Below are 12,445 nucleotides of genomic sequence, written 5' to 3' on the forward strand. Positions count from 1 at the left end.
TATTTTAAAAAAATAACACAAAATGTGAAAACTGAAATAAGACTAGGAGAAACCTGGCAGCAATATGATTGTGAAAAGGCTTTTGAAGTCAAATTCAATGGAAGGAGATGACAGGTATGGCAGACAATCAATATGCCCAAGGTGTGCAGCTAAAGGGTTTGTAGTCACAAAAAATGGGAACATTTCCTGTAATGAGTGACAACTGCTTGAATTAAAACAATGATACTCAGCTTATAGCTTCAGCTCCTGGGCATCACATATAGTTTTGCCCAAGTTTATGGTTTTGATCAGAATTCCTAGCCTACTTGATTTTTGTCATAAAGAGCCTGATCCAAAGGCCATTTATGCCTGTGGGAGGATTTCCAATGACTTACATAAACTTTGCATTAGACCCAATGAGAAGAGCACTGATTAGAGAAATGATCCCTAACACAAATTATACAAAAGTGTAGAAAACAGCTCTAAGACCCCCTGCCTATCTTGCTAAGCAGAGACAAAGAAAATACACCAGCCATTCTGTTCAATAATCTGCTGGGATAGGAGGAGGAAAGGGACAGTTTTATAGTATTGCATGGAGACACCAAGAAATCTTACTATAATATCCTGACCAGGCCTCAGTGTTTCTTAAGTGATTTATATCAGATCAAATACCCTAGTTTACAAATAAAAAGATGTGCTTTTTCTAAAGACTTGCAAACTTTACCAGAAATCTTAGGTCTCATCTAAATTACACTAGAGTATCGAAAGAGGATATGCAAATTCCATGAGAATTTGCATATCTTCTTCTGATCTCACTTTTGAAAGTGAAAGTAGTTTAGATGTGGCTTTTTTGGCGAGCCTCCCCTCCCCCCCATCAAAAAACTGCGTAAACCTCATTTTTTGAGGAAGAGTGGCTTTTCAACAAAGGGGGGAGGGGCTCACTGAAAAAGCCACATCTAAACTACTTTCACTTTTGAAAGTTCCACTTTCAAAAGTGAGATCGGAAGAAGATATGCAAATTCCCGTGGAATTTGCATATCCTCTTTCAACACTCTAGCATAGTTTAGATGAGCCCTAGAAGTCAACTGGATTCTTTCTTGTTTGCGCTTCACCATAAGCAACAGTGACCCAACTGATGTGCATGACGTGTATCTGTGGTTTGGTTGAAGTGAACAGAACGTACTGTAAATTTGTAGGGATGACAATTGAGGAAAATATTCGTGATGTTTTTTAGTTTGTTTGTAAGCTGAGTAAATCTCTCTGTGACTCCAGATCAAAGACTTCAGAGGGTAGCCAAGTTAGTACCCACAAAAGCTCATGATACCATCAACATGTTTTGTTAGTCTTTAAGCTACTACTAGACTATTAATTGTTTTTTAAGTTTTTCCAGGTCAAAGAGACAAACATGGAAAAGGAGGAGGAAAATCCTATCTGTAGAAGGAGGAGGAAAATCCCTTCTTCCCTACCAACTCATGGGCCTGGAGGATTTTCTTTTAAGTTAGACAAATGTGGTTCTGCTGGGTAGTGGGGGAAAGAATGAAGCAGGATTTGGAGAAACCATGCAGCAGGATCTCACTTTGTGCATGCTCTAGAGTTCACTATGCAGGGGTTCTCTGGAAGCCAATGTGCTGTAGGATTTTGAGGATGAGGTGAGCTAGATAATGGGAGGGACTAAGTGGTAAATCCATTGGCCTCTCTCTTTCCTGAAATGCTGGAGACATCTACTGGCCCCTCTCTTTCATAAGTGTTATGACTATGAAACAAGATTCCTTCCCATCCACTTCCAAGGAGATTTGCTGGGTACAACTAAATATTTAGGATGTGTGGTAGGGAAAATTTTTTGGTGATTTCTGCAGTCTAGTCTTTTTGCTAAAACTGGCAGTATTTGTTAGGTGGGTTTTGAAGTATTAATAAAAAAAGCACAGGAGACACATGAATTTGTCTTAAAAAAATCTAGCATGCAGCTCCAATTTGAATCTGTTTTTGTTATTCAGCTCCAGCGTAAAATGAATTCTTGCTAGGCTGGGAAGAGCTGTTTGTGCACTCAGGATGGACATAGTTTTCAGCCTTTCAAATGTGCAAACAGTATTACAAACTATGAGTAAGTAACTGAACATAAAGCTGAACATAATCTTAACTACTGAGCACAAAGAGACAACTTGTCTAGAGGGCCCACTTTCTAGAGGAAAGAATTTAGCAGCAAGATGTTTTGATTGATGTCTGAGCATGTGACCTTCTGGACTGCTAAGGAAACTTTAAGTGACTGAATTTGAGCCCTCTAGTCCAGTATGAAGTTATCTGGACCTTATTTGGTTCCTTGACTGAACAAAATATAGTGTGCTAAGACTACCTGTTCATAGATTCTTACTAGTTTAATTATATGGAACAGTAATACTGACTATGGTTTTTGCCTAGTCTTTCCAACAGTGTTTGTCTTGTTCAAACATGTCTTCAGTGATATAATGTTAAATGAATCCAAGAGCTATTGTACTTCTCTTTTCAAATTATTTATTTATTAGTGTTTGCCCTAATTGCAGAAACTGTTTCTGAATAACAACCTGCTGCCTCACCACACCTAAAAGCTTTTCCTAAAATCTCATTCAGTGAATGATCCTATGCTGTTGGATGCTATGCATCACATATTTTGCCCTGATTCCTAGAGTAGATGCAGTACTCTGGATTTGCCTATTGCTGCACATGAACAGAATGTTATTTGTAAAGTTGCATAACTTGATCAAATCAAAAACAGGTTTCATCAAAGAAACCCCATGAAAGGCACTTCTCATCAACATTCTATTCCACTATCAAATTTCAACTTTCCACTTTCAGCAATTCCAGCACTGAAGTTCATTGAAAAGTGTTATTTTTTTTTAAAGAGGGGGGAAAATACATTTTCACGCCAGTCTCCTAATACTCCAAAATATCTGAAAAGGAAGTTATTCACCTTGTGCAGTAACGACGGTTCTTCAAGATGTGTGTCCCCGTAGGTGCTCCACTGTTGGTGTTGGGCTCGTCCCGGCACCGCAAATCAGAAATTTTTCCAAGCAGTATCTGGTCCGGCTGCACAAGCATGGCACGAAGGCACACGCTGTTTGTGCCTTTGGAGTTTGCACACGCGGGATGACTCCACTCCATTTTCTTCCTGTACACCCAATTACATGGGATGAATCCAAAGAAGAGGGGAGGAAGGGTTGGTCATGGAGCATCCATGGGGACACACCTTGAAGAAGTGTTGTTACTGCACAAGGTGAGTAATTTCCTTTTCTTCTTTGAGTGATGTTCCTGTGGGTGCTCCACTGTTGGTGATTCTATAGCAGTACCCACAGTGCAGCAGGTGGGCTTTGGATTATGTGACATGCGTGGATGAAAGCACTGCCTCTGCTACAGCAGGACTTGTCTCCATTCGTGAGGATATCGTGTAATGTCTCATAAAGGTGCAGCTAGATGACCACGTTGCTGCTGCGCAGATATCCTCAAGAGGGACTTCCTTTAGAAAGGCAGTTGAAGTAGCCACCACCCATATAGAATGTACTTTCAGGAGTGTCGGAAGGGGTCTGTTTCACAGCAAATAGCATTGTGTGATACATGATGTAATTATTTTGGAAATACGCTGTGAAGACAATGGTGTGCCCCCAGACCTTTCCTCAAGGGAGAGAATCAGTGTTTGTGATTTGTGGATGGGCCATGTATAGTCCATAAAGAATGCCCTACAGACATCCAGAGTGTGTAACACCACCTCGTCAGGAGAAGTATGTGGCTTTGGATGAAAGGTCAGGAGGACATGGGCTCATTAATGTGAAATTCTGAGCAGGGCCAGATGAAGGGAGGGGAGCTAGCCGGGAAGCTGCCCGGGGCGCCAACCTATGGGGGGTGCCTGGGGTCAGGGGCTGCGTGGTGGTCTTAGAGCTGCTATCAGGTGCTGCTATCAGGTGCTGCGCGTGATTGCAACTGTAAGGTGCGCAGCGCACCAGGGGGCGGGGCCGCGCATGCAGCGTGTGCCCGCTGCCCAGGGCGCAGTAATGGCTTGAGCCAGCCCTTATTCTGGACATACTTTAGGTAGAAAAGAGAGGTAGGGTCAGAGGACCACTCTATCTTTATGAACCATGGTAATGATGCTGTGAGAGCAGTGATTTCACAAACCCGTCTCACCAATGTGATAGCTAATAGAAACACTGTCTTTGCTGTTAATAGGGCAGTAAGCATGTAGCCAATGGCTCAAACTGAGATCTAGTAAGTGTGTTAAGCACGAGGTCCAGATCTCACATAGGGGTTAAAGGTTTGCTCAGAGGGTTAAGGTTCTGCAGCCCTAAGGAATCTCTTTGCGATAGAGGGGTTCTCAGTATTTGCACATCCTATCGCGGGGTGGAAAGCTGCCAGTGTAGCAAGGTGAACTCAGAAAAGAGAGTAATAGACCTTGGTCTTTCAGATGCATAATATAATCCAGGATAGTATGAAGAAGAGTGGTAGTCAGTTTTACACCGATGTTGATGCACCACGCTGCAAAGCAGTTCCATTTCTGCAGGTAAGTATTGCATGTATGTGTATTGTACTGTGAATCAGGGCACTTCTCACTTGTTGCAGACATCTCTTTTCTGCCTCCAAGAGCCAGAGAGAAGTCACGCTGTCAGGTGTAGTGTTTCTGGCTGGGGGTGGAGAAGCTTGCCTGCATTCTGTGATAGGTGATCTTGCCGACTCGGAAGGGGATAAGGAGGTCAACGAGACATCTAATAAAGATAGGGAAACCATGTCTCTCTGGCCCGAGTAGGAGCTATAAGGATGAGTAGGATGCTGTCCACCTCAATCTTCCTGACCACTCTGGGTATAAGAGGAATTGGAGGGAATGTGCAACAGAGGTGAGCCTCCCATGTGAGAAGGAAAGCATCTCCCAGAGATCCCAGTCCTAGCCCCATCCTGGAACAATATTGGGAATACTTGGAGTTCTGGTATGTCCAAAGAGGTCTACTGTTGGAAATCCCCATCGATAAAACAGGGCATGCAAGACATCTGTATGAAGTTCCCATTCGTGGTCTATAGTGAAACGACAGCTTAGAGCATCCATAGTTGCGTTGTTGACTCCCAGGAGTATGATGCAGTGAGGTTGATATGGTTGCGGATGCACCAATTCCATAGGTGCACTGCCTCTGCACAGAGTGGGCACCACCTTAACGGTTGATATAGAACATGGTGACAATGTTGTCTGTGAGAATATGCACCATGGAGTTGCGAATGTGCTGGAGAAAACATTTGCAAGCATTGCTCACTGCGCAGAGTTCTAGGAGGTTGATGTGCCAGCAGGATTTGTGAGCTGACCATCTGCCCTGGGCAAAGTGATCTTGCATGTGTGCACGCCATCTGAGGGAAGCATCTGTAGTTACTTGGGTAGATGGTTGCATGGGGCAAAATGGGACACCCACAAGAAGGATTAGTTCACCATTTTAAGGAGGCACAAATGTTCATAGGGAGCATCACATGCTTGAGCAGGAAGTGCTTGGATGGGGTGTAAATTGAAGAAACTGGAGAGGTCAAGCAGGCCCTCAACCAAGACCTCAAACCTGTTGCCTGGAGGACTGCTGGTTGGGCACTCAGTTATTAGGGGAGCATTCCTTGCCCTGGAGTGAGCTTGGTCAAAGGGTCTCTGTTATTGTCTGGCATACATTAAGTCTTTGTGTCCCTGGTAGGGTGTATAGCATCTCCTGTGATACGGTGATGTGTACATTCCTAAAGTACACAGTGTAGTATGGGAGTCCTTCCTAGAGTGAAGGACTTCATCTATCCTTACGGCAAAGAGGTTCTGTTTATCAAATGACAAGTCCTCAGCTTTGGTTTGGAGGTTCTTTGGGACACCTGCCGCTTGTAGCCAAGAGATGCATCTCATAACTACTGATGTCGCTGTCACTCTTGCTGCTGCATCAACAGCATCCACTGCCATCTGCAAGGTGGTACAAGATGTTGTATACCCTTCCTGGACTATGGATTTGAGGATAGGTCTCTTATTGTCAGGGAGATTTTGGACTAGCTCAGTCAGCTTGGCGTAATTATCAAAGTCATGATTGGCAAGTAATGCAGTGTAATTCACTATCTGAAGTTGTTATGTGGATGAAGAATACATTTTCCTGCCCAATAAGTCCAGACATGTATCATGGCTTGATGCCTTGTACTGCGGGTTCTTAGACCTTTGGTTTGCAGCATTGACCACCAGAGAGTTGGGTAGTGGGCGGAGGAATAAAAAGTTCAGACCCTTTGATGGGATGAAATATTTTCTGTCTGCACACTTATTGGTGGGGGTAGATGAAGCTGGTGTTTGCCATACCACATCTGCCACCTCCCTAAAGGCTTCATCGATTGGGAGGGCAATCTTTGTTTTTGCAGATGGTTCTAAATTTTTCAAAAGCCTGTGCTGTTTTCCTTGCACTTCAAATAGGGTGACCTCTTAACTAGTGGCAACTCTCTTAAAGAACTCTTGGAATTGTTTTAAATCGTCGGTGGGTAATGTACTGTCTGGGATGACCACTTCATCTGGTGATGAATATGACTTATCGGCTGGGGAGGTTCCCAGTTGATCAGGATTGACATCATCAATGATCTGTCCTCCTTTAGTTTCCCAATCTTCTGTTAGAGGAGGGGCACTATGTGAGCAAGAGGTTGGCCGGGATCTGTGGCCAGGTATTGATGGTGGCAGCAAGTGATGTCTGGATGATACCCTGTGCTTATATGGAGACCACCGTGATCGGTAATGTGGGTGGTAGGGCCACACTGGGTACCAGGGAGCATGTGGGGGGCGGGAATACCGTGGTTGGTGACGTTCATGAGGTGTATTTGACCTAGCTAGGGAGGAGTGTTGGGAGGAGAATACACTCCTGAAGTCTTCATCGTAAACACTGAAGTGGAAGAGAACAGGTGATCTTGGAGAATGAGAGGCCCCACAAGTGGTGATGGAGACTGAGAAGGATGTCTGCAAGGAACACAGGGTCGTGCTATTGATCACGGTCTAGTCATCAGCACCGGAACACCATGACTATGTTTATAAATGGAACAGTGGCAATCAGAGAAATGCTCCAATGGTGCAGCTGAACGTGGTGCCAATGGAGGAGGCATTGGTACTGGTGGGGAAGGTACTGGTTCTGGGCTGGCAGAGTGAGGTAAGGATCTGGTAAATTTTCCCTTGGCCTTTGCCGGTGCCGGTGTTTTACTCAGTACTTGTGGAGTGGCTGGTGCCTTATCCAGTTCCCGGACATCTGATATCCTTGGTGCTGGTTGCATTGGTGCCAAGGATTGTGGAGTTTGTGGTTTTGGATCCGCAACCAAGGTGGCACGGAGGTGCCGGATCCCAGAAGTGCTCGGCTTATCTCCCGTGCTAACTCTAGGAGGTAAGGAACAGGCTGGAGAGACTCTCTTCTTTGCAGGCAGCTTAGATAAAGGAAAGCCTGCACATTTCTTTTGTCAAATGGGAGTCTCTTGCTGAGTACACCCCTCCTTAGCTGTTTGAGGCTCTAGCGCCTTATCAAAAAGCAACACTCTGCCGGCAGTGCCTATGCAAATGAAGCACAGATTAGCATTTTTTTGCAATGCTTCATTTGCATAATTTATTCACGCTGTTTTCGTGCAAACGGATTTTGCGAAAAACAAGGAGTGTGGACGGGGGGTTTTTTGGCACAAAAATCCTGTTTTGTGCAAGATACTTATACCCATAAACAGAACAGTAGCGATAAGATCCCATAAGGATCTTGAGCAAAACGGGGTTTGTGTGCAAACCCGCCTCGCACACACTGCTTGATTTTGCGCAAAAACGGCTTGAATAAATTATGCTTATGAAGCATGACAAAATGCTAATCCACACTTCATTTGCATAGACACTGCTGGCAAAGCTGGCAGTGTAGACATAGCCTCTGAGTCTCAGCTCTGTGTCTTTTCGGGCTCAGGCTGTGTGCCTGCAACAATGCACACATTTCTGTGGAATGTGTGCTTCACCCAAGCAGTGAATACATGACTAATGACCACCCGAGACTGGCAGAGGGTTGCAACACTTGTCGCATTTTTCTAAAGCCAGGAGAACCAGGCATTTTGCTAGACTCTTTCCCTGGTTTCTCTTCTTCTTCTTTTCCTGTATTATTTGTGCTATTTTGTAGGCTTTTTTTTTTTTTTTAAATCCTTGAGTTTCACTTGAAAGGGCTGTTATCAGGCCTGGTTGTGTCTGTACTGTCTCTGATGCAGTAACTATTTACATAAGGTAGTCTGTAACCGGGCTTTAAAAAAAAAACAAAACACAAGAAGCAGAAATAAGGAACAACCATAACTAGAACTTTAAACTAACTGCGAACTAAATTATTATCTACAGGTACACCAAAAAAAGGAGAGAATCTGACTCTGATGCAACCAAGGATGGTACAAAGAAAACCGAGGAGAGTCGGGCTGCGCATGCCAACTCCAAAGGCATGAATGGCGCACAACTTCATGTCACGCATGCGTGGCATGACCTGATACTACTTGAAAAAAATCTCTAATCTACGGTGCTGGAACAAGCCCGACACCAACAGTGGTATAACCACAGGAACATCACTCAAAGAACTATTCTTAATCAAACTTCCCAGCCACTCCCCAAATTCACAATCTCTATGCTCCTGCCACAAAAATAGCATTCGATCAATTTAGGAAGACACCCAGTTTGTAAAATTTCAGATTGAAAGATATAAGTTTTGGAATGCTTAAAAATAGCACCATAGAATATAAACTGTTCCATAACCATAAAGTTGTCAATGCCATTCTAAAGAAAACTTTCCTAGGAAAAAAAAGTGCATTTGCATTAAGAAAAATTTAAAGTTTCATAATATACGCAAATATTTCAAATAGTAGCCTAAATATTCTGTGACAGAAATGGTTGCTACTTTGTTAGAGACATACATACTAATATTAAAAAGGATAATTGAATCTATTGGTCTAATACTTGCAACTCTTACTTAAAATTTTTTGTAGATCTCAGTGGAAATTTTAGCTAAGTAAGGACTTTGGACTAGTCTCTACAGTTGCAGAATCATTTTCTACTTCTTCATTTTACAGTGTATGTTTAAAATAACAAAAAATGTTTGGTACTTTTACACAATTTTGTCTTTCAGAGCACTATGATCCCTAACACTGCAGTTGGTCCCACACTACTTTTGTGTTCAAATGAAGGTCTTCTACACACAACTATTATACACCCCACTGTTAGAAGGATGCAAATGCAAACACTGTGTATAGGACAACCAACATATTTCCATAACATTAGCTAATAGAGGCTTCTGGGTTGAAAACATGAAAAATAAATTTAAAAAATAGCTCCAAAGAAGAAAGAATCTACCACTGGTTCATATTGTGTCTGCTGGAGCACTCCACGAGTAATAGCCATTGTGTGTTTATGGAAACTGGGAGGTGACTAAAAAGTGCCCTGTCAGTTTTCTGCTCATTCTTGCCAGCTGCATTAAAATGCAGCCCTGAGCAATTTTTTTTGTCTGGAATTTCAGGAGCATGGAGTACAAAAGAGCTGATGAGCAATGAATGCTTCACCCTTCCTCAATTAATCTTGTCTCCCTACCTTTGCTTTTGCTTTCCCTCTACATGAAGGTAATAATGACACCCTCATCCATTATCCTTTTATCCCTGTTATTCTCGTGAAATTGCTTAATAATATGTTACAGATTCGTCTTCACTCACATAATTCTTCCTGTCATTTGCAGTATATCATCCTGCAAACATACAGCCCACTTTCACTGGCCGTTCTTTGAAGATTATTGTCAGTGACATCTTCAGGATGCGTTTGGAATCTGGAGCATCATTTCCGTTGCGATGGGGAATTACACTGACTTATCTGTCATTGCCAAAAGCACAACAAGCAATTCAGTGTTAATGCAAAGGTAACACAGGTTTTTATCATGCCGCCAGAACAAGAGCGCTTGTAAATTTATGCTAATATGGCCCTTTTACAGTTTAATAACCTTCTTCTCTACTGGAAAAAGGCACACACGCACGTGCATGCATGCACACACACTGGTGGTTTAATAATCTGTGTCAGAGTGTAGTAGGTAATTTGTAGCTGATCCTCTTGTAATTATTTATTTTAAATCTTTTTATGAAGGCTAATCTCCTAGCACAGCAGATCCCCAGTTTTGTTAGATGTAGAGAAGTAGTAAGAACCAACAGAACAGTCTCTCTTTCTAGTGGCAGAAATTAACTGTAAATTGTTCCTGGAGTATGAATTCTTTATCTCTTGATAAAATAATGACAGACCATGAAGAAAAAATAGTGACTATGGCTGCTGATTCAGTTTGCTTTCCTCATCAAAAGATCAGCAATACTACAAACGAGCAGTTTTCCCTGATCCAGGGTGGCATTCCAGTGGGACAGTGGCTATCCTGCACGCATGCCAAATCTGACAACACATGACAAGCCGGTCGGCGTGCAGTAATTTGACTAATTATACCGGATTAGAGCATATTAATGCAAGCTGTTTTCTCCAGAGTTAATGACCTGCTGACTGGGTTCTGTAAGGCCTCACTAGGTCTACAGACAGCTAAAAAACAAAACCCTGCTTTCTAAGCCCTCGTCATTTCACATCAGCAAATGAGTATATCAAACTACTGAGCAGCAAAATTCAAGCGACATTTTGTCTGCTACAGACCCATGCCGTCTTCCCTAACTTTCCACCTCAAGGGTTTCTTTGATATAAAATTAAAATCAGCTTCTTCAGTGTTGTTTTGTATTTTTGGGAGGTGGGACGGATCTGCAAAACAAAGTCCAGAAACTGAGTAAGATATGCCTTTCTAGATTTTTTTTTAAAAAGGAGCAGGAGTGGGCTCTGGATATAGAAAGATAAAAATAACTATTAGCCCATATTGCAAAGCCATGTGCTTGCCCTATGATGTCAGAGTCTACACTTTTCCTCACATACCTTGGTACCTCATAAAAATTTAACTGTAAAATATAGCACTCTCACTACAAAACATCAGGGATAGTTCTGGAGACACTTTCATTAAAAGTCACTTTTTTGCTTACACCTTTAGGAAAAAATAATTTTTGGGCTGACTTTTTAATTTACTTGGTTTTTCTGAGTACACAGCGCTTTTGTTTTATTTCTGTTAATTGCTTAGCCATTTTGAAGAATTGACTATGAATTAAATACATTTCCCTTGCTTCACTGGATCGCTGAAAAGCAGCTCAGCTTCATTTTAAAATTTGAAACTTGCTATAAATTTAGATTTATTGGTGGTGAGAACTTTTGACATATCTAAAATAATATGGTTTAAATTTGTCAGTTTCTTCAAGAACCACATACTCTACATGTACACTAAGTGATTTTTCAAAAAAAACATTTAAGTGCAAAGCTCTAGGTATGTACATACAATATGGAGCATCACATACTGAAATAAATGTGTCTTTACAGTTTGCAGTTGCATGATTAGACTTAAACAAAAATTTGACTTGCTATCTTATTATGCATATATGTAAAAATCTCACAATGCACCATAAAAGGCTATTTATGTTTAAAGTTTTGACTATTTTAATTTTACATTGCATATTGAAAAGATGGATATACAATATGAGAGAGAAAATGGGCTTGCTGAGAGGATTTATGCCCATATTCCATACTAAAATAAATATATCTGTCATCATTCACTGTTTCATTTTCTTTACAGATAAATGCTATAACCTATTAAAATAGCATTGTACATTACATCATATATGCACGATAATAAACTGAATTGCAGTTCAGGCATATTGAACATATATCCATGGCATAAATTTAACAGTATATGTATTTATACAAAATATGCCATGTACATGTGTGCAAAGAACCTTAACTACCACATTCCTGACTAACACATTCAGATTCACAACTCTCACATTGCATAATGAGTAATTAGTGTAAAAATAATTAAATGTTCAAAGGTAAGAAAATAGTAAACTAAATTTTGCTTTTATTTGCGCAGGTGTAAATTCACGGTAACCAAGTCACTAGCTACTCCAGTTTTACATTTGAATACGTGAGATCAAAATTTATCTGATGATTTGAATTATTCTATTTAAAGCCTTTGAGCCAAAGTCTCTCCTGATTTAAACCTACTACAATTCCCACTAAAATTAGAAGAACTTTGCACTGCATAAGCTATAAGGGAAATTGTCCATTTGTGACTTCTACTTGGAAAAGGTATTGAATTATGCTCTGCTTTTAGTTAGAGACAGAAGAGGAGTCAAGGAACAACTGAAAAAAAATCTAAGAAAATTAGATAGATTAGGAGATTGATAGTAGGGTAGGAAACTTCTAGAGCCACACAAATCCATGGATATCCACTTCATATCCACGGACCATTTATGAGGATAGTGGGGCAGATGCAGGCACAAACATACAAGGCTCTACTCACTAGTGATGCCTGACCTGCAGCACAGGGGGGCACAGTACACTCAGTACCCATGGGGACGCAGAACACTCAATACT

General features: G+C 41.5%; 1 protein-coding gene across 15 annotated transcripts in view; it reads right to left on the reverse strand.

Moving 5' to 3' along the window:
• NBEA (neurobeachin) overlaps nucleotides 1–12,445 on the reverse strand; it is a 748,692-nt gene that overhangs the window by 193,410 nt on the left and 542,837 nt on the right. The gene's annotated exons all lie outside the window — the stretch shown is intronic.

Source organism: Pelodiscus sinensis, chromosome 1 (genome assembly GCF_049634645.1).
Source record: "Pelodiscus sinensis isolate JC-2024 chromosome 1, ASM4963464v1, whole genome shotgun sequence".
NCBI classification, from domain to species: Eukaryota; Metazoa; Chordata; order Testudines; family Trionychidae; genus Pelodiscus; species Pelodiscus sinensis.